The 22,504-nt window shown below is 51.2% G+C and overlaps 1 pseudogene across 1 annotated transcript; it reads right to left on the bottom strand.

The window, feature by feature from the left end:
* Positions 1-18,561: 18,561 nt before the first annotated feature.
* Positions 18,562-21,352, bottom strand: LOC309450091 (olfactory receptor 14A16-like; annotated as a pseudogene). Its single transcript has 2 exons — positions 20,394-21,352; positions 18,562-18,639 (listed from the first exon to the last, which is right to left on the bottom strand). The product of its transcript is annotated as an olfactory receptor 14A16-like (transcript).
* Positions 21,353-22,504: the final 1,152 nt, after the last annotated feature.

Genomic DNA, 22,504 nt, shown 5'->3' with positions numbered 1-22,504 from the left:
CTGCTAATTGCACAATGTCCTTTGCCCTTGCGTATCAATTTCTGGTTAACCATTGTTTACCCCAGTTAATCATGGGGGGGTAGGGTTAATCATTGACCACAGGATCACCAAATCCTTTCAGTGGGAAGAGACCCTCAGGATCATCAAGTCCACCCATAACCCACCCCCGGCACTGCCCCATGTCCTGAGAACCTCATGTCTGTCTGTCCAGCCCTCCAGGGATGGTGACTCCAGCACTGCCCTGGGCAGCCTGTTCCAATGCCCCACAGCCCTTTGGGGAAGAAATTGTTCCTAAATCCAACCTCACCCTCCCCTGGCGCAACTTGAGGCCGTTTCCTCTGCTCCTGGCGCTTGTTCCTGGGGAGCAGAGCCCGACCCCCCTGGCTCCAAGCTCCTTTCAGGCAGTTCAGAGATCAGAAGGTCTCCCCTCAGCTCCTGTTCTCCAGCTGAACCCCCCAGGTCCCTCAGCCGCTCCATCACACTTGTGCTCCAGCCCCTCACCAGCTCCGTTCTCTTCTCTCAACTCACTCCAGCACCTCAAGGGCTTTCTTGGCATGAGGGGCCCAAAACTACCCCCAGGATTTTTGGTTTTTCCTCCCCAGGTCCCAGCACAGGGACGGTCGCTGCCCTGGGCCTGCTGGCCACACAGTGCTGATACCAGCCAGGATGCTGGTGGCCTCTTGGCCACCTGGGCACACGCTGGCTCATGTTCAGCTGCTGTTGACCAAACAAATGTGGTGCTTGAAAAGTGAGTTGTGTTTTTTCCATCTAGAATTTCTCACCTATCATGTATTTGTTATTCAGGAGCATCCTAATATTCCGAAGTCACGTGAAATACTGAGAAAACACAGAGCACAAACTTCATCGTAACACTTTGTGCTGTTATCCCCTTAGAATGTGCAGAGCTGAGCTGACATGTGAGATCATGTCAACTTGAGAGAAGTTCAGCTGAAATAATGCTTCCTAAGTTTCATAAAGTGTATTTGGGGGGGAAGTGGGGTGGTGGCGCATGGAACTCAAAGTGCTCGTTTGACATCTAATGGAGAAATTTTGCGAACAAACAGTAGTTTTCTACTAAAGATAATATTGTTTCTGCCTGTTAATTTCTACATTTTGATTGTAGATGCCAATAGCTTTCTCACTGGTTCCTCAAGAAATAATCTTAGAATCTCTTGCATACAGCCAGTTGAACAGCTTGTCAGAGGAAATACAGTAAAATAAGCACACTCTGATTAAAAAAAAAGGTTTCATACAAGTTCGTCATAGATTTACTTCTCTAGTAATACCATTTAGAAGAAAGATTTCAATCAGTACAGAGAATGCCACATTGTGCGTCTAGTGTTGCAAACATCGACACTGAGCATTTATTATTCTGTTATTAAATACAGGTGGATGACAATGTTTGTTTCTTTATGGAATGTTTTTCAATTTTTTTTTCCCATTGTCTGGAATGCTTTTCCTATTCCTCTTGCTCTTCTTTCTATCCTAGGATGTGTAAATGTAACTTTCTACAATCTCTTCTTTGGGAAAGAGAGTGAAATCCAGGTGTTTACTTTGTTCTAGGGAGCAAATACAGCGGGTTTGACTATTGATGTGATTCAGAGCAGCACGTGGAGACAGATGTGTTTGGTGCAGCCTTTTAATGCGATACTTGCAGAATCAAGAGGAAAAAAAACCAAACACACACCTTCTCTGGGAGCTGAGTTTCTAAAGGGAATGTGTCTCAGGGTTTTCCCATAGCCACCAATTATTTACTTGAGGGCATTCATTGACATTCATCTTCTAGAGACCCTCTAGAGTGTTCTAGAGACCCTCTAGAGACATTCATCTTCTAGAGACCCTAGAGTGTTTCAAGTGAAAAACATGTTTTTCTCTTGTGCGGTGCCCCTGGACCTCAGCAGCATTCTTGTGGGAAGGGCAGTGCTGGAAGCGCTGTTTGCCTGGGGAGCGCCCAGGAAGGTTTGTTCCAACTTTAGCCGTGAGGTTGAGAATCTTTTTACTCCATCAGTTCCTGAAGCCGTTTCCACGAAGAAGCAGCTGCCAAAAGTACCATAACACAAGCTGATCCCGCACATCCCAATGTCAGTGGTCAGCACAAGATCAGGAGAAAATCCTCCAACACTGAAGATTAATTTGGTGCCTCCCACCATCGCATCCTCCTGTGCTGAGGCCATGACATGGAGGGGCAACATAGCTGGGCAGAGTGACAGCCCAGGGAGCCAATCAGAGGCCACACCTCGGGTGAGGGGCGGGCACTGCAGCAAGCAGCCTGAGCACCTGGGGGCCAATCAGAGGCTGCCCTGAGGGAAGGGTGGGTCCCAAACAGGGCAGAATGACAGCCCAGGGGACCAATCCGGGGCAGCGTCACCCCAGGGAGGAGACTGGCTGCCCTCCCGCCTTGTGCTGGTGGAGGCTGACGGGAGCAGGAGGCGGCTCTGTCTTGGCCAGTCCCGGTTCCGACATGGTGCCCGTGGGGCTGCGCCAGGGCTGAGCAGCCCCAGACCCTGGTCCCGCTTCCTCCCTTCACCCCTTCTCCAGCTCTGCCCCCTTTCCCCAAGTTCTGGACACCCCGCCTCTGTGGGACCAGACTCAGTGTCACAGGATCACAGAACCCCAGCCTGGCTGGGTTGCAGGAGCTCTGTAGATTCCCCAGCCCAAGCTCTGCTCACGCAGGGTCACAGAGCAGATCACACAGGTGGGTCCAGGGGGTTTGAATGTCTCAGAGGAGACTTCACACCCACTCTGGGCAGCCTGGGCCAGGCTCTGGAACCTCCCAGCAAAGAAGTTTCTCCTCATGTTCAGATGGAGCCTCCTGTGCTTCAGTCTGTGCCCGTTGCCCCTCACCCTGGCGTTGGGCACCACTGAACAGAGTCTGGTCCATCCTCTGACACCCACCCTGAGATATTGATCCCATTGATCACATCCCTCTCAGCTTCTCTTCTCCAGCTGAACAGCCCCAGCTCTCTCAGTCTCTCCTCATCAGAAAAATGCTCCAGACACCTCATCATCTTCATAGGCCTAGCCCTTGTCCTTCTTAAACTGGGGAGCCCAGAACTGGACCCAGAACTGCAGATGCGGCCTCACCAGGGCAGAGCAGGAGGGAAAGATTCACCTCCGTGACCTGCTGGTCACACTCCTCTTAGTGCACCCCAGGTATCATTGGCCTCTTGGTCACACGGCACATTGTTGATTTGTGGTCAACCTGTTGTCCACCAGAAGTCCCAAGTCCTTCTCTGCAGAGCTGCCTTCCAGCAGGTCCACTCCAACCCTCAGTGGTGCCGGGGGTTATTCCTCCCCAGGTGCAGGACCCTGCACTTGCCCCTGTTGAACTGCTCAGGCATTGATCCCAGCCAGCACAGGTTCGTGAGGGGAAAGTCCTGCTTAACAAACTTAATTTTGTTCCAGGACAAGGTTACCCACCTAGTTGGACAAGGGAAGCCTTGACGTGGTCGTTTTGGATTTCAGTAAAACTTTGATAGTGTCTCTCACAATCCCCCAATAGACAAGATGTCCTGCACACAGCTGGGTAAACACACAGCGCAGTGGGTGAGAAATTGGCTGGGCTCAAAGGGTTCTAGTAAATGGGGTCATGTCGGGGTGGTGACCAGTCACTAACAGGTTCCACAGCAATCCATTGAGGGCCAGCACTCTTCAATGTCTTTGTAAATGACTTAGACTCAGGACTTGAGGGATTGCTTAGCAAGTTTGCTGATGACACAAAATTGGAGGAGCTGTTGACACTCTGGAGGGCACAGTGAACCTGCAGAGGGAGCTGGACAAATTGGAGAACTGGGCAACCACCAACCGCATAAATTTCAACAAGAGCAAGTGCTGGATTTTGCAATTGGGACATGGCAACCCTGGCTGTACAGACAGACTGGGGGACAAGGTTCTGGAGAGCAGCTCTGTGAAGAGGGATCGGGGGTTCTGGTCAACAGCAAGTTGAAGGTGAGCCAACAGTGTCTCCGGCAGCCAAGAGGGACCCGTGTCCTGCTGCATCCCGCACAGGGTGGCCAGCCGGGCAGGGGGGGATTGTCCCGCTCTGCTCTGCGCTGGGGCGGCCTCACCGGGAACATTCACTGTGTGCAGGGCTGGGGACACAGGAGAAAAGGAGATAAAGCTACTGGAGAGTGTCCAGAGGAGGCTGTGAAGTTGGCAAAAGGTGTGGAGGGTAGCCTATGAGGAGCGGCTGGAGTCCCTGGGTTTGTTTAGCCTGGAGGAGACTGAGGGCAGAGCTCATGGGCTGCAGGTTCCTCAGCAGGAGCAGGAAGGGCAGGGTGAGCTCTGCTCTGTGACAGTGACAGAGCCCAGGGAATGGCAGAAGATGAGCCAGGGACGGTCAGTGGGACATGAGGAAAAGGTTCTTCCCCCAGAGGTGCTGGACACTGAACAGGCTCCCCAGGGAGGTGTCACGGCCCCAACCTGACAGTGTTCAAGAAGAGACTGGACAACACCCTCAGACACACAACATGAACTGTGGGTTGTCCTGTGCAGGGACAGGAGTTGGATCGATCCTTGTGAGTCCCTTCCAACTTGGGACATTCTATGAAGCATTCTATGAAACAGGTGATGTTCTGTGTCAGCCACGTCCCTACAGCCACCAGGTCAACATTCTGGGTCACCCATGTCCCTGTGGCCACCAGGTCAACCTTCTGGGTCACCCACATCCTTACAGCCACCAGGTCAATGTTCTGAATCACCCATGTCCCTCTGGCCACCAGATCAAACTTCTGGGTCCCCTGTGTCCCTCCAACCACAGGTCAATATTCTGGATCAACCATGCCCCTGTGGCCACCAGATCAAACTTCTGGGTCCCCTGTGTCCCTCCAACGTCCCCAGACACACGGTGTGACCTGTGGGGTGTCCTGTGCAGGGACAGGAGTAGGACTCAATGATCCTGTGGGTCCCTTCCAACTCAGGACATTATACGATTCTATGATCCTTTCTCTTTGGTATTTTCCTTTTCATTATCATAGGTATAATTTTTATTATTGCTTATTTTAATTCCAATTTTTAAAATTTTCATCTATTTTTTTTTTTTAATTCCAATTATTAAACTTTTTTTAACTCAACCCATGAGTGTTCTGTTACTGTTCCAGTTCACTCCCCCATCCCGCTGCGGGGAGGGAGCGAGTGGCTGCGTGGGGCTCAGTTACCGGCTGGGGTTCAACACGACGGTCCTTTCTCCACCCCTTGTTCCACTCCATGGACATCAGGCTCAGGTCCCACACGACCCAACACGTCCTCACCAACCACCGCTGCCCTTCCCGCCCTTTGGTGCCACACACAGACAGTTGCCCTCAGTCTATGGGCCGCCCCTGTAAAACATCCATGAAATATCACAACACATTGAGCTCATGGAGTCTGTGGCTTTGGGCTCCATCTGCTCCATGGCCACTCCGGGCAGCACTGGTGTCTGTTCGTGGGGTCACGGGCACCAAACCCAGCTCGGGTGGCAACCAAGAGGGTCCCCTCGTGTTCAGTCCCAAAGCGCCATCTGTAGTATCTGCCCATCCTTTGAGTGCCCAGAGCCTCCTTCTTGGGGCCAAATCCTTATGTTTAAGGTCCTAATGTGTCTTTTATCACTTATGACCTTTGCTTAGGTCCCACAGTTTCGTTTTTAGGTGGAGCTCATTGCCTGGCAACAACCAACCAGAAGTCTATAGAGAGTCAGTGGACCCAGGACAGCCAATCACATTTGAGGAGGTGGGGTGAGTCATGTGACTGATAGGTAACCGGCCAATCAAGCTTCGAGGCCTGCAGGAAAGGTGGCGAGAGTTGAACAAACTGGGCAGTGTTGAGGGGCGGGCTGCACCAATCACACCTGGCGGGAGTGCAGCACAAGGATGATTGACAAGTGGTCTGATCAATCGTTTGATGGGAGGAGCTGGGGGAAATCCCAGACAGCCAATCAGAGAAAATAGTGCCTCAGGGCAGGGTGGGCCCCAAACCAGGACAGAGTGACAGCCCAGGCAGCCAATCCCAGGCAGCATCAACTCAGGGTGGGAGACTGACAGCCCTCCCGACCAATGGTGGTGAAGAGTGATGTGAGCAGGAGGCGGCTCAGTGGGCGGCCAGGCTGAGCTCTGACATGGTGCACGTCAGGCTGCCCTGAGCTCGAGCAGCCCTGGCCCAGGCCTGGGGCCCTTCCTCTCTGCCACCCTCCCCGTCCCTCCCACCCCCGTCCACCCCCGTGTTCCTGTGGCACCACCCGCTCACACAGTCAGTGTCCCGGGCCGTGCCGCTGGAACACAGCCATGGGCCGTCCAGCTTCTCGCCACCACTGCCGCCCGTGTCCAGCCATGGTGGCCCCTGCTGTACCGGGGGCCACAGCCCCCGCCGTGGGGCAGAGGCCCCGCCAGACCCAGCACCGCCATCCTGACAGGGGCTGAAGAGGCCCCAGCGTCTAAGAAGCTCCATCTCTGCTCTGAGGACTGGTTAAAACCCAACATCATGGTAAAGAGCTCCTGCTGGCACTCTTGGTGGTGGCACCAGCAGGGGACTTGTGAGAGCAAAGGCCTCCACAGTCAGGGGGCTGGCGTGGCCTCTCTGTCCCTGCTGAGAGGGTTCCTGCTGTCCCCGAGCAGGGACGATGCGAGGGCTGGTCTCCAGTGTCCCGCAGCAGCCCCAGTCCTGCTGGCCACCACGGCAGGGCCAGCAGCCTGTGCCATGACCCCAACCCTCCTCCCTCACCCCGGGCCTCTCTCCTCCTCCCAGCGTCACTGCCACCCCTGCTGCAGCTTTGCCGCGGGCGCTGCCGCAGCACCGCCGGGGGCTCTGCAGGGCTGCTGGCACTGCCGCAGCACCGCCGGGGGCTCTGCAGGGCTGCTGGCACTGCCGCAGCACCGCCGGGGGCTCTGCAGGGCTGCGGGCGCTGCCGCAGCACCGCCGGGGGCTCTGCAGGGCTGCTGGCGCTGCCGCAGCACCGCCGGGGGCTCTGCAGGGCTGCTGGCGCTGCCGCAGCACCGCCGGGGGCTCTGCAGGGCTGCGGGCGCTGCCGCAGCACCGCCGGGGGCTCTGCAGGGCTGCGGGCACTGCCGCAGCACCGCCGGGGGCTCTGCAGGGCTGCTGGCGCTGCCGCAGCACCGCCGGGGGCTCTGCAGGGCTGCGGGCACTGCCGCAGCACCGCCGGGGGCTCTGCAGGGCTGCGGGCACTGCCGCAGCACCGCCGGGGGCTCTGCAGGGCTGCTGGCACTGCCGCAGCACCGCCGGGGGCTCTGCAGGGCTGCGGGCACTGCCGCAGCACCGCCGGGCGGCTCTGCAGGGCTGCGGGCACTGCCGCAGCACCGCCGGGGGCTCTGCAGGGCTGCGGGCACTGCCGCAGCACCGCCGGGGGCTCTGCAGGGCTGCTGGCACTGCCCGGCTACGCAGCAGCACCGGGGCACTCGTGTGACTTGACTTTGCTGCCTCCGTTCCTCCCTTAGCTCTTTGCAGAATACCTCCAGCCTTCTGAGAGAACAGACATGGTCCTGGTGTTCATCGAGGCAATGACAGACTCCAGCACCTTTGACAAGGAGGTGGCCAGAAATGTGCTGGACATGGTCAAGAGAAACTCTGATTTCTGGCTGGTGGATGTAAGTGGCCTGAGGCTGGATTTATCTGTCCTTTATCCCTGTCAGGCCTTGTTCCTCCCTTCATCAATCTCTTCCTCCCAACTCCTGGTGTCTCAGGGAACTGAAGACACATCAAGACGGCAGAGAGGGATGGAAAGGACAGCTGAAAAAATGGCTGCACTTCAGTGACAGCACCATCCTCATATGTGTCCTCCCCAGGTGCCAAAAATCATGAGCCTCATCCACAAAACCCTGGGGTGCATCAACACGACACGAGCCCAGCAGAGCATGGAGTCCCTAATTGTCTGGATGGCTGACAAATGCCCTGGGGAGGTGGTGTCGACGCTGCTGACAATCGCACCACCAGGAGACAGATTCTGGCCCCAAAAGCTATGAGGCCTTGTTCCCTGTGGGGAGAGGGACCTGGAGATGCTCTGGCTGCCAGCGCCAAGGAATCCTGCAGGACACCCCCGAGGAGCAGGACCCTCCATCCCACCGCGCTTTCCAGCGCTGGGGTCAGCCAGGCCCGCAGCAGCCACAGCTGAGCGAGCCAGCCCAGAGCCCCCCACTGTGCTCCTGCCAGCCCCACGGGAGCACCAGCTCAGCCTCTGCTGCTGCCCAGGGCATCCCCGGCGTCCTGCAGCGCGGAGCCGGACACGCTGCTGTGGCCCAGGCTGCCCTGCTGACAGAGCGCTCCCTTGCAGCACTGCCCTGGCGCTGTGGGAGGTGATGTTCTCCGTGCCCCAGACCTTGCAGAATGTTTTGAAGGAGCTCCACATCCAACTCCAGGACCGGCACTATGGGGTCTTATATACACATTGGGAGGATACCCCCATTCTCTGCTTGGCTGTGAGTTACTGGAAAAAGCTGCTGGTGCCCTTGGCCTGGGCTGCCCTGGGATCCAGGAGCTGCATGGTGTGAGGAGCCCCAGCAGCTCTGCCGGTCGCTCACTGCTGGCTTGCTTTCAGCTACTGGCCAGCAGTGATCTGCAAGATGAGGAGTTTGCTCCAATGTACCTAGTCGTGAGGTTTCTGAGGCAATGAAGGTCAACGATGCTCTCCCTGGTGCTCAGGGTCATCATGATGCTGTCAGAGAGAGATGAGATGGTAAGTAGAGTTTCGCCAAGGGGAGCCATGTTGGCAGCCCAGAGCTGGGGCAGTGGGTTCGGGCTTGGCCTGGGCTGGGAGTCAGGCGCTGGGGTGCCTGCTCCAAAGGCCCTCCCTGCCATGGTGGGGCCTGGGGGCTGCCTGGGGAACTCTCCACACATGGACCTGGTTCCAAAGGGCAACTCTCTTTTTCATACAGGCCAGAAAAATGAAGGTCATGCTGCCAGATCTGATGTGGGTCCTTCAGTACGACAATAAGGCCATCAAGGTCAAGGCTCTGGTGGGCTTCAGAAATGTGATGGCTCAGCTAAAGAGGAAGGAGGCCAGACCCATCGCCGTGCCGCTGGCAAAATTTCTCCTGCCCTTCTTTGACGACATAAGGCTGATATATAATCCTGATCCCCATAGATGGGAACTGGGCAATGACAGCTGCCCTTCAGCCCAGCCACATGGAATAGGGGCTTCTCCTCTGCTTTCTCCCCGGGCTCTTGTGGGATGGTTTCCGTGTTCTGCAGCCCAGCCCAGCTTCTCCCTGCCAGCTGCTCCCACAGCTCCTCCCCACCATGGCTGCTGAGGCTGCTGGGGATGCTGGGACGGCGCTTTGAGGCACAGGCACTGCCTGAGCAAGTCCCTTGAGTGGCCCTTCACACACCCAGGGCCGCAGATCTGGCCACAACTGCAGTGTGCACAATGCCGCCCTGGAGCGTCTCCCTCCCATCAGCCATGCAGGAGCTTCTGCTCCCCTGGGCAGAGAGCTGCTGGTGCTCAGGTCCTACTGTGCTTCTCCCTCCCAGGAGCTGAGCCAGCTGAGAGAGAGCTCCATCAGCCTCTTCAGACACCTGATGAAGGTGGTGGTGGGGAACAAGAGAAAGATGAAGAACATTGTGTCACTTGGCCTGCTCCCTCTCTTCTTCCGCATGAGTGACCAAACTCAGAGCGTGGCCAAGGTACAGATTTCAAAGCCGAGCAGTGATGCAGGGAAGAGACCCCTGGAGGTTTGGGCCAGGGCATGTCCCATCTCCCTAAGGGCAGAATCACCCCAGGAACAAAGCCCAGAGGAGGGGGATGCCAGCTCTCTTTCCCCAGACCGTGGTGCCATGTCCCAGCTTCTGCTGTTCCACAGGCTGCCGGGGAAGCCCTCCTGGGTGCAGCAGAGCTCCTGAAACGGAAACAGCTCCAACACCTGGTCCAAACTCAGCAGACATGGAGTATTGGAGAGAGCTTGGTGAGAACAACCAAGGCCCAGGCCGGATGAGGGCTGCCCCACATGTCTGTGCTGTGGGCTCTGCAGATGTGCCTCACCTGTCCTGCTGCAGCCCCGAGCTGCATCCTTGTTCCCTGTCCTCAAGAACAGAGCCCCCAAGGGGTCTTCTCTCTGCCCCACACCCAAAAGGAGGGAGGGCTCTCAGCACCCTGGGACCCCTCTGCCTGTGATACAGGGAATTGACAATGAATTAATTAACACTTAAAAAACTAACACTTGACACTTAAAGAACTAACCCTACCCCACATCACTAAAGACATTTAGAGAGCTGACCGTTTAACCCAAATCACTATTGCCTGGCCTTGCTTAACTCTGTGTAACTTATTGTACGATAAACAGGGCTTCACTAATGCCTTGCAAAAATAATAATCCTTGGATGAATCCTTGGTGCATCCTTGGGTGAACTAGAGAACAGAAACTTGGGCACAGGACAGGAGATACGCCAGTTTTAACCAACTCAGCAGTCTGAGACCCAACCAACTCATCACACTGGACCAAAGGTGACCGTGTACAGAGAAGAGGACCCGGGGTCACGATCACTGCGCAGCTGCAACCAGGAGGAGCCGGAGGTGGAGACTGTGGAAATGGTCTCCTGAACTCATTGTAATAAAAACCACCTTCTCGGGGACAGGTTATGAATATGTACAGGCGTTCCTAAAACTTTCATGAATATGTAACACTTTACTGCATTTAACCAAGTTCACAGCTACTGTAATTTTACACACGCATTAGGTGAAATGATTCCCCGTGTGTCCGGCATCGTAAATAAATGCATACCTTTCTTATAACTTCAAGGGCTGTAAAGTCATTCTGTGCCATATTTTGGTGAGCCAGGCAGGAGGGTGTTCTGCTTGCCTTTTTGAACAATTGGGAAGGGATGTCTTAGGCGCGCCCCGAAGATTTTTTTCGGAAAGATCTCCAGTCCATGTTGTTCATTGCAGGAGCAGACAAAAGACCTCTGGCCACGATAGCGGATAAGGTATGTTGTAATAAATCTAATTTAAATGCATTTAATTGCATTTGGCGGCAAGCCAGTAAGGCGTGGAGAGACGTCTCACGCATGGCCACAGTTCCGCAGTGGGATAAGGTACCTGAGGGGGAGTTGCTGTCTGTTTGGGGTACAGCCGCTAGCGATCTTGGGGGTAGATCGAGCAACTCTGCGATTTCTGCGTCTCGATTCCGAGAGCCAGGATGGACTCTTGCCAATGACTAATTTAGCAAGAGTGAAGGGTAATGCAGAAATCTTTATTTCAGCTGCTGAAAAAGGTAATGGTGAAAAAGGAATAATTGGTCTATAACTGTGTGTTATCTTTTGTAAGTGCCCGGGCATTCCATGCATTCCATTCTAAATCATAAAGTAACTCGTAAATCGTAAGACCAACCAGCCGTGTCTGTGTGAGCTGTGTGAGTGTGTGCTGCTTACAGTAATTGCTGTTTATGGTGGTACGCTGTAGCATGTGATCTGTATAAAGCAGAAGATGAGCTTAAAACACCTTGATTTAAGTCATGTGACATATGAGTTAAAATTACAGTGCGCACAATGTAAGAAAGCATATGCAGATATGTTTTTCACCCTCTGAAATCAGGGACATAATAACAAAATGGGAACCGGTTCTGTTAAAATATTAAAATACCATCTTGCTCTTCTTAGGATGCATCCTTACATGTTTGAGTAACTTAGTGGGGAAACCTGATAAAAGAAAGTTTGAAACAATATTGTATTCACTTGTGGTTTGAATGTGGGGTTACATCAATTAGTCGCAATTAAATGTTGTTCTGCAGAACTTGGAAAATAGGATGAGATACAGTACTTTAAGATAATTTGCTTTTATTGTTATCTAATAATTTTGGCACCAGGAAAGGATTTAAGTTGTTAAACTCTGATCCGTATTGAATTTATGTGCTAGTTGGAGATATGGAAAAAGAATAAACTAAATGTTATGATGGATGTGAGCTTGGGAGATTGTATTTCAAAGTGGTTTGTAAGTGGCTAGAATATGAACTGAATCGAACTGATCTAGGAAAATAGAAATAATAGACTTATGTTTAATATGCTGTTTTCCTGACACCTGCAAAAGGTAAATGGGACTGAGGAACGTAACTATCACTAAGCTAATTGAAATTGCATATGAAGTGTATTATGACTGGAATTAAATGGAAAAACAAGAAAGCGAAATACCCCAGGCCTGTGTTGTAACATAAATCACAAGCCTGTGCTAAGCTGTAAGATAAATTTGACCTCCCCCGTCCATGTGGCCTTGCCTGTGTCTAAACTGCAGCAAGGAGAGAAAGAAAAAAAATAAAAAAACCCCAAACAAAACAAAAAAACCACTGCCAGAAGCAGCGAGGGGGAAGGAGGAGGGGGAGGACAAGCCGTGTGCCTCTCGGGGTAGCCTGGCACCTGAAATGGTGTGAGCTCCCCTAGAGAAGTGATAGAAAGTGAGGGCAACAGAAAGTAGAAAGGGCAACAGAAAGTAGAAATTCAGAAATGTTAGTTGAAGCTTGGAGAGTATTCAGTAACAGGGAAAAGGAAGATTGTTGAAAGGATAAGAAAGTATGGAACTGAAGAGGTTGGAAGGCTTTGAAAGGCTTTAGAGAGAGATCAGTGTGTATCGGGAAAATGCATGTTGGGGAAGGTACAGAGGAAGTGGGCAGGGAGAGAAACGGACAGTAGCAAGTTTTGAAAAAGACTGATGGGAACCTGGAATGAACAGAAACAAGTGGAATTTTTGGTGGATTGACAATAAGTAACAATTACGTAGTAGGTAAAGGGAATCACTGGCCAAAGTGAAAGGGCGTATTTTTGTGAACCTTTGAAATACAAATTGGGTAAACGAGTAGGTATTGATAAATTTCTATATATATCCAATTCCTTGAAACCTTTTTGGGAGAAATTTGTTGGAACAAATGGATGCAGTAATCAATTCAAAAAAAGAAAAAAAAAAAAAAAAAGGAGAAATTACTCTGGAGGTAAATGATCAACAATATATGAAAATAATGGGCTTGCTTTTAGCAGCTGTTCCCACAGAAGGCAAGATTAATGAAGATGTCGTGAACCAAGTGTATCCTGGGATATAGACTACTGATGTACCTGGAAGGGCAAAAATGCTGTACCCGTCGAGGTAAAAATCAAAGAAGGAGAAAAGCCGGTAAGGATAAAACAATGCCCTTAGAAAAGGGGGGACAGGGAAGGAATTTGGCCAGTAATAGAGAAATTAATACAAATCAGGTTATAAACAGAATAACAAAGGACCTCTACCCAGTGGTAGCAAACACCTTTCTGACTGTATTAACTCTAATTTGATTTGGTTTACTGTTTTAGATTTAAAAGATGCCTTTTTGCCTCTCTCTCCGTGAAGCCAGCCAGACAATATTTATGTAAAACCCAGCTCACATGGACGGTGTTGCCACAAGGATTTAAAAAGAGCCCAACAATATTTGGAAATCAGCTCGCTAAAGGTCTTGAGTCTTGGGAAGCCCCATCTGATGAAGAACAGATGCAACAATATGTGGATGATCACTACCAGGACACAGAAGACATGCATAACCTGAACTGTAAGTTTATTGAACTTTTTGGGGCTCCAAGGATACCGGGTATCACAGAAGAAAGCCCAGATGATACAGCAACAAGTAATTTATTTGGGCTACGAAATTAGTGCAGGGCAGAGGACCCTGGGACAGGCTCGAAAGGAGGCTGTATGCCAAACTCCAAAGCCTCAAACTGTAAAAGGATTACGGACCCTTTTTGGGCATGACAGAGTGGTGCCGGTTGTGGATTTATAATTATGGATTGTTTGTCAAGCCATTGTATGTACTAGCAGCCACAGATCAGGAACACCTGCAATGGAATAAAGGAACTACACGAGCCTTTGAAGAACTTGCTGAGGCTTTCATGACAGCGCCTGCTTTAGGACTCCCAGATGTGAGTAAACCATTTTTGTCTATTCTCTCACGAGAAGCAGGGAATAGCCTTGGGTATACTGGCACAGGATGTTGGCCCGTACCGACGAGCAGCGGCCTATTTCTCCAAACAATTAGATGCAACTGCAAAAGGGTGGCCTGGATGGCTGTGGGCAGTTGCAACAGTGGTACTGAATATACAGGAGGCCCGGAAATTTACCATGGGTCAGAAAATGACTGTGCTAGTATCCCACATAGTGTCTACAGCTCTAAAAGAAAAAGGGGGACACTGGCTTTCCCCACAAAGATTTCTCAAATATCAAGCTAAACCATCGTCACTAATATTGTCAATCCAGCTTCTTTCCTCAGTGATAACATTGGAAAACCAGTTCATCATAATTCCCTGGAAACCATCAAAGCAACATACTCCAGCCGACCAGATCTTAAGGACAATCCTATGGAGAACACTGAGAACTGTTTTATGGACGAAAGCAGCAATATCCTGAACGGTGAAAGGCATGCTGGTTATGCTGTAACTACTAGCCATGAAGTGATGGAATCTGGACCTCTGTCTAAAGTAGGCAGAAATAATCGCCCTTCCTTGTGCTCTGGAACTAGCTGAAGATAAAACTGAACGTTTCTATGGACTCTAAGTGTGCTTTCAGGGTCGTGCACGTGCACGGAACAATTTGGAAAGAAGAAGGACTCTTGAATTCTCAAGGCAAACACATCAAATATGCAGAAGAAATATTGGCAGCTCAACTTCCTAAGAAGGTGGCAATCATGCATATCAAGGTGCACCAGAAAGTGAGCTCGGAATTGGAAAAAAGGAAATGAGCTGGTGGACAGAGAGGCAAAACTGGTACCTAAGAAAAAGGTAAAAGTGGAAAGTGCCCTAGTCCCCGACGGGCAGGTTATTTTAGAAGGTAAGCCAGAATATACTAAGGAAGACTGAAAACTTATTATAGATTTAGATGAATCATGTAATGAGGAAGGGTGGGCTCACTCCCCACAAGGGAAAACTTATTGTTACCCCCTATTTAGTTTGGCCTTTAGTAGCAGAAGCATTATATAAACATTTGATCAAAATAGTAACTACAAATTTGTATACTACTGTAAGATAGGTGACACAGCGATGCAATCTTTGCCTCCAGACTAATCCTAAGAGTATACCTAAGCCAGAAATGGGTCAAATTGGGAAAGGAAATGGACCTGGGCAATAATGGCGAATCGATTTTTCGGAATTCCCAAGAAAAGGGGGATGCTGATATTGGTTGGTACTAACTGATACCTTTTCAGGTTGGCCAGAAGCACTCCCTGCCAGAACAGCAAAAGCTTGGGAGGTAACTAAAATATTTGTACAAGAAATAATAGCAAGGTTTGGTGTTCCAGCTGATATATCCTCTGATAAAGGGCCACATTGTATTTCAAAAATTGTACAGCAAATCAGTCAGTACTTGAGAATAGACTGACAGCTACATACACCTTATAATTCTTAATCCAGTGGCCAGGTAGAAAGAAAAAACAAACAAACAAACAAAAAACAACAAAAAAAGAAATGATCCATCTGATTAAACAACAAATTGTAAAATTGGGGCAGGAGGTGAATTTGGCCCGGTCTCAATCTTTACCTTTAGCCTTCTTGCATATGAACAAGGCCAAGGGCAAAGGAAGGGCTAAATCCTTTTGAAATCCTGTATGGGAGACCCTATAGTGGACAGAAGGGGATGTCTGCACAAGAAGAGGATGAAATTATGACTTGTTATATGATAGTATTAGGTAAACAACTTAACAAAATTGGGAAACGTGCTTGAACTTGGAGTAGGGGTCTGGATGGGCCAGTACATAACATCCAATTGGGAGGTGATGTGTATGCGAAGTCTCTTGCAGAAAAGGACTTTGGAACCACAATAGGAAGGTCCATTTCAAGTACTCCTTACATCCTTCACTGCTATCAAGATTAAAGGATGGAACGCCCAGATCCATCATTCTAGAGTGAAGAATGCCTGCAAAGCACCAGGGAGGGTAACCCAGGCGCAACCTGGAAAATTGTTTCTCTTACAGTCATAACCTTAGCACACGGGTGGGACGAAAACTGGCATGAACAAGATCTGAATAAAACCGTGGGGGGATGCTTTAAATTGGTGCTTTGGAATCAAAACAATCAGAGTATATATATTACATTGCCCACTTCTGCAGTAGAGAGCTTTAAATTTGTAGTAATTAACCAAAACCTTTCTGAAATTCTATCAAAGAAATTAGGCTATGTCCACCTTGACATGTTTTGGTCCTTCTGGACCTTCTGGGTGACCTTTTGGTCCCTGTGATCCTCTTGGTCCTTCTGGGTGACTGGCCCGGGCGGCACTTACTACCTCAGCAAGAAGAAACCCAAAAGAGAAGACAAATCCTACAGCTGCAGTGAGCGGGGTCACCATGTCAAAGAATGTGAGCTCCCATCCCAGCCCAGAAGATGCCGTTTCTGCCGGAGCACCAGCCATATGGTTGTCAGCTGCCCCAAAAGAGCTCAGCAGCGCAGTAGACAAACACCAGGAGCCCGACTTTTGTATTCAAAAAGGATAGAGATGGGTTATCTCAGGTAGAAGGAGCCTTCTTACCTGTGGCCAGATAAAACATAGATAAAGAATCATCCCATCAGTAAAAGAATTTACTAACCTTTTAGAAAAGCGGGGAATGATACAGGGAATTGACAATGAACTAATTAACACTTAAAAAACTAACACTTGACACTTAAAGAACTAACCCTACCCCACATCACTAAAGACATTTAGAGAGCTGACCCTTTAACCCAAATCACTATTGCCTGGCCTTGCTTAACTCTGTGTAACTTATTGTATGATAAACAGGGCTTCACTGATGCCTTGCAAAAATAATAATCCTTGGTGCATCCTTGGGTGAACTAGAGAACAGAAACTTGGGCACAGGACAGGAGATACACCAGTTTTAACCAACTCAGCAGTCTGAGACCCAACCAACTCATCACACTGACCAAAGGTGACCGTGTACAGAGAAAGAGGACCCGGGGTCATGATCACTGCGCAGCTGCAACCAGGAGGAGCCAGAGGTGGAGACTGTGGAAATGGTCCATATGGAACTCATTGTAATAAGAACCACCTTCTCGGGGACAGGTTCTGAATATGTACAGGCATTCCTAAAACTTTCATGAATATGTAACACTTTACTGCATTTAACCAAGTTCACAGCTACTGTAATTTTACACACGCATTAGGTGAAATGATTCCCCGTGTGTCCGGCATCGTAAATAGATGCATACCTTTCTTATAACTTCAAGGGCTGTAAGGTCATTCCGCGCCCCACCTGTGTCTGTCTCTCAGCCTCAGCCCCACAGGGCTCCTGGCTGGGACACGGGAATGGCCAGGGAGGATAAAGGGAATGGCTGGTGCTGGGAGGAGGCAGTGGTCTGGCCAACTAGGGGGGGACAGTGATGTGCTCACACCCTTGTGCTCTCTCCAGCTGGAGCGGGACAGGAGCAGAGCTCAAGAGCTCTTGAGCCTGAGCTGCCGTACCTGAGGGATGCTCAGGCCAGCTCGCGAGAGGCGGCCGTGAGGTTCATCGGTGAGTCACAGCCCCCGGGTCCCTCTTTCGGCAGCCTGGCCCCAGTCCCCACCGCTGCCCTGGCACAAGGAGCAGCCCTGTGGCTGCCAGAGCCCCGGCTGCCCGGGCAGGGCCTTGGCCTCCCCTCCCAGCCCTGCCCACGCAGGTGGGCTTGGGGTGGGCTTGGTGGCCACCTTGCTCAGTCCCACCCCCCTCATCTCCTGCTCTCCCCTGGGCTCAGCCCTGATGAGGGGTGGGAGCAGGGGTCTGACGGAACCCTGTGCCCAGGGCTCACTGCGCAGCACCTGAGGGAACCAAAGAAGGAGGAGCTGGCTGAGATCTGCAGTGGTGAGTAGGGAGCGTGGTTGAGAGGGGATGCCCAGGGGTCTCTGCAGACATGAGAGGTCATCTGGGCTCTGCTTCTTTCCCTTGCAGCCCTTCAGCCCTTGGCGGAAGACAGCAAGCCCTCCATCTGCTCCCTGGTAGCTCAGACCGTCATCATCATCCTGAGATCTCCAAGGGAGCAGCCAAGGCCAGGATGGACCCTGCGAGCCCTGTGCTGCTGGTCATACTAAGCCATGCAGAGGAGCAGCTCTATCTCAGCACAACGTCTGGATTACAGTAAAGCTGGAGGAGAATGCCTGAGCCCTGGTGTCCTTCAGATGTGCAGCACGCTGAACGTGCTGAGCAGACAGAGTTGTTCCTGGGCTCTCCTGTTGCCGCAGGACAGCTGTCCCTCAGCACAGCGAGGCCCCAGCCGTGCTATGGTGCTGGTGGGTGTGCACTCGCCAGCCCCCAGGCCCTGCCCTGCAGTGCGCAGGCAGGGGAGGCAGATGGCTGAGGGTACAGAGGCAGGGGGCAGTGAGGACACGCAGTTCTGTAGTGGGGCTGGTCCCACCGTTTGCCCTCAGCTCCTGCCATCCCCTGAGGCTTCCACAGTGCTGTCTCACGTAGGAAGACCCTCTGCTCTGGCCATGGGGCTGCCTGCGGGGCCTTGTTGTTGTCATTACCACTTAAAAGAATGAATCCTATCTGCAATTGCTAACAGAACAACACATAAATACTTTCAGTTTTAGGTCAGTCAGACAAAGATAAGAGTGACTTGCAAAACACCTCATCAGGGACTACTGACCCTGCAGGCTTAGACATTTTGAAGCCCACACGATTAGTTGAGTCTTGCTTTAACACATATCTCGAGACTGTTGGATAAAGTGTCCTTTAGCTGAATGTTGCTCATCATATGCTGAAAAGATTACGCAATGCACTATGCAAATGTGTAAACAATTGGCAATTTAGAGTGTGAGTGTAGGAATAACATTTTGTATAGAATGGCTGTTACTTTTCTTCCTGGCATCCTGGCTTTATTCCATCATCCAGGCTTGTGCAACTCTGTAATAAACAGTATCTAGTCTCTGTGTGCTACAATTTGTCTTTTTTGCACAGTGGGTGACAGAACCCTGTTTTGGGGACAACAGGAGCAGCCCAGGCCTCTCCTCCCATGGCCAGCCCTGCAGCCCCCAGTGCAGCAGGCGAGAGGGAGATCCCGCATGGCCCCATGTGCTGGGCACAGGCTGGGGAGGGACGAGGTGAGGGGACTCTGTCTATGATTATGTGTATTTAATCCCCCTAAACATCCAGGTGTTTCTACCTGTCTTTATTCAACCCACCATGTCTGGACTCATCTCTTCAGAAGCCTGTCTGGACATTTGCCCTTTCCACTGTTCTCTAGATGTTCTTCCTCCTCTTATTTTTTGATCATTCAGAGCTTCTCACCTCCCTCCCTGCTCTGAGCTTCAGGTAGGAAAAGTTGAATTGTCTTTCAGCCATCGCTCTCATACTCCCTGTAGGCAACTCTTCATTTGTGGTGATGGACCTCACTGGAAGTTGCCAAAACTAACAGAGTATATTTTATAGTTTATTGTGTTCTGTTTGTTCTGTTATGTTTTCTTTCTCTCTCTCTCTCTTTTTTTCTTTTTTTCCTTTTGCCAATTAAGAAAGCCTCTTTGTGCCTATTCACATCCAGATCCCAAAGGAAAGCATGAACCAATTCCTGCAGAAAAGCTGGTGCAAACTTCAGTGGAGAATCTGATGTAAAGAAAAGTGATGTAACTCCCAGGAACCAATGAGCAAAACAGGGAGGTTGAAGAGGTGAGGAGCAAGGTTGTCCATCCCGTGTCTGTCCTCAAGGAACTGCTTTTGCTACCTGTCCAACCTCCTTAGGAGACACTCTGCACCAGTATCCATGGGAGAATTCTTCTCTCACTTCTTCAAAGTGCTCATTCAAAATGTTCTCTTTACCTGGCCCCTGAAAACAGCCCTGCAGGGTCCTGCGGGTCTCTGGCAGGAGCCTGGCTGTGAGAGGACACTGCTGAGCGCCCCAGCCCTGCACACACACACTGATTAGCTCTACAATGGTGTTTTCATATGTGGGTCACTTTCTTGGGTGTGTTCTTGAGAGAAACTTTGTAAGAAGACTTAAACCTTCAGGCACTGCCCTGAGGAGATCACCTTTCTATCTGAAAGGCTGTTGTGAGGCCAGCTCTGTCACAGCAGTGCCCATTGCCTGTCCCTGCCTGCGCCCACAGCACTGACACACAGCAGGACGGTGACCAAGCTGCCAGAGCACTCAGGCCTTGCACCAACACCAGGGATGAGAAGGAGAGTGTGGAGTGGAATAAGAACAGCTCTGGAAGAACAAGCGCTGGTGCTCCCTGGCAGGGCTGCCAGGATGGACTCTGTTCCCCTCCTCCCATGAACATGGGAACCATCCCTGCAGCTCTAAAAAGGGCTTGCAGGAAGGATATAGTGAAAATGAAGTCACTAGAGGATCCTTTATTTCGTTTAAATACAGACAGATCATGGTTCATCATTTACACAGCCAGTTGTTATAAAAGAAGAGCAGTGAATTAGAAAGGGGATGACAATGTTATCATAATAAAAAAAAATGCCAATAACAAGAGAAAATACAGGTGACAGGCTGGATCTGTAAATAGTTACATTAAACTGCAATGTAGAAGCAGATGGACAGTTTATTGCTTCAGAAAACACTAAGATATGTTTCCACAGGGCATCCTTGATCTTCTGGTTCCTCATGCTGTAGATGAGGGGGTTCACTGCTGGAGGAACCACCGAGTACAGAACAGACACCACCAGGTCCAGGGATGGGGAGGAGATGGAGGGGGGCTTCAGGTAGGCAAACAAGGCAGTGCTGAGGAACAGGGAGACCATGGCCAGGTGAGGGAGACACGTGGAAAAGGCTTTGTGCCGTCCCTGCTCAGAGGGGATCCTCAGCACGGCCCTCAAGATCTGCACATAGGACACCACGATGAACACAAAACAGACAAATCCTACTCATACATTAACTACAAGAAGCCTGACTTCCCTGAGGTAGGAGTGTGAGCAGGAGAGCTTGAGGATCTGGGGGATTTCACAGAAGAACTGGCCCAGGGCATTGCCCTTGCACAGGGGCAGTGAAAATGTATTGGCCGTGTGCAGCAGAGCATGGAGAAACCCAGTGGCCCAGGCAGCTGCTGCCATGTGGACACAAGCTCTGCTGCCCAGGAGAGTCCCGTAGTGCAGGGGTTTGCAGATGGCAACGTAGCGGTCGTACGACATGATGGTGAGAAGAGAATGCTATCAAGAACAGGTAGAAAAAGAGCTGTGCAGGGAGTGCACCTTTCATATGAGATAGCCCTGATGTCCCAGAGACAATTTACCATGGATTTGGGGAGAGTGGTGGAGATGCAGCCCAGGTCGAGGAGGGCGAGGTTGAGCAGGAAGAAGTACATGGGGGTGTGCAGGTGCTGGTCCCAGGCTATGGTGGTGATGATGAGGCCGTTGCCCAGGAGGGCAGCCAGGTAGATGCCCAGGAAGAGCCAGAAGTGCAAGAGCTGCAGCTCCCGTGTGTCTGTGAACGGCAGGAGGAGGAACTGGGTGATGGAGCTGCTGTTGGGCATTTGCTGCTTCTGGGCATGAGGACATGTGCAGTGAGGAAAAGAGAGTGACGGTTTAGATGAGACTTCTCTGGGAAACACCAAAGCGATTTCCTGCAGATCCTCCCACTCCATCACACAAAGAGACACTTTTCTCTTTCCAGGGAAAGTCCTGGCATGAGCCCTTTTCGGTGCTTGATGAGTGTGCAATGAAGAGCAGGGTCTCTGCCCAGGGGCTCTTGAGGAGTCAGCCTGACCCTGTGTGCTTGGGTGGGGGAGGGGCCAGTCCTGGGGTTCAGCTCTGTCAGCTGGAACCGCTCCTGGTGCAGGTGGGACTGTCAGCATCTGTACCCTCAGGCCTGAGAAACTGAGTTTGAGAGGTTTGGTGTTTCTACAGCTCCTTCTGCCCTCCCACCCTGGGGAGTGTTCTTGGACATCAGAAACACTCAGCACTTCTGCTGCGCTCAGGGAGAACAGAGCTGCGAGGTCTGTTCTGTGAGACCAGAGGGTGCCTGTGGGTCAGTGCAGAGTGAGGGCAGCTGCTCTGTCCCTCTGTCTTGCTCCAGCTGCCCTGGGCTGGCAACTTTCTGAGATGGATGCTGATCACACTCCCATGTTACCCTGAAAAGCCACCAGGTGCTGCTGAGAGCAGAGGGACCCACCTCAGACCATGACATGTCTCACCCTTTCCTGAGGTCTCAGCAACCCATGTTTTGCCCAAAACACACTTGGCACATTTCAAAAACCCAACAGCGTTTTCTCTGTCACAGAATCTCTGTGCTTCTCCATGGGGCTTTCAGATAACACAAGGATGCTGTAGGACAGGTTTGCATCCTAGAGGCATGGTCACAGTTTGGAAGGACACCTCATGGAGACAGCCAAGAGTCCTAATGATGGCATTTGATTCAGGGAGACTCAGCTCATTCCCCAGCCCCACAGACTGCATTGCCCACACCCCACAGGTCAGAGCAAAGCTGGGACACGTGTGCCCATGGACACACCTGCAGGAAAGGACCCACAAGATCAGGCTGTGACTCTGCAGCTGAACCTGCCATCCCCAGAGAGCCTGACAGCAAGAACAACATCCCAACAGCAGTGACCCAGAGCAGGGGAGCAAGAAGGACAATGCGGTGAGGGTGGGTGTGAGAGAGGCCAGGGCAGAGGCAGCCAGGCACT

Source organism: Streptopelia decaocto (assembly GCF_964273445.1).
Source record: "Streptopelia decaocto genome assembly, chromosome: 25".
NCBI lineage: Eukaryota > Metazoa > Chordata > Aves > Columbiformes > Columbidae > Streptopelia > Streptopelia decaocto.
The sequence above is the reverse complement of the archived record's forward strand: the minus strand, read 5'-3'. Positions and strand labels throughout refer to the sequence as shown.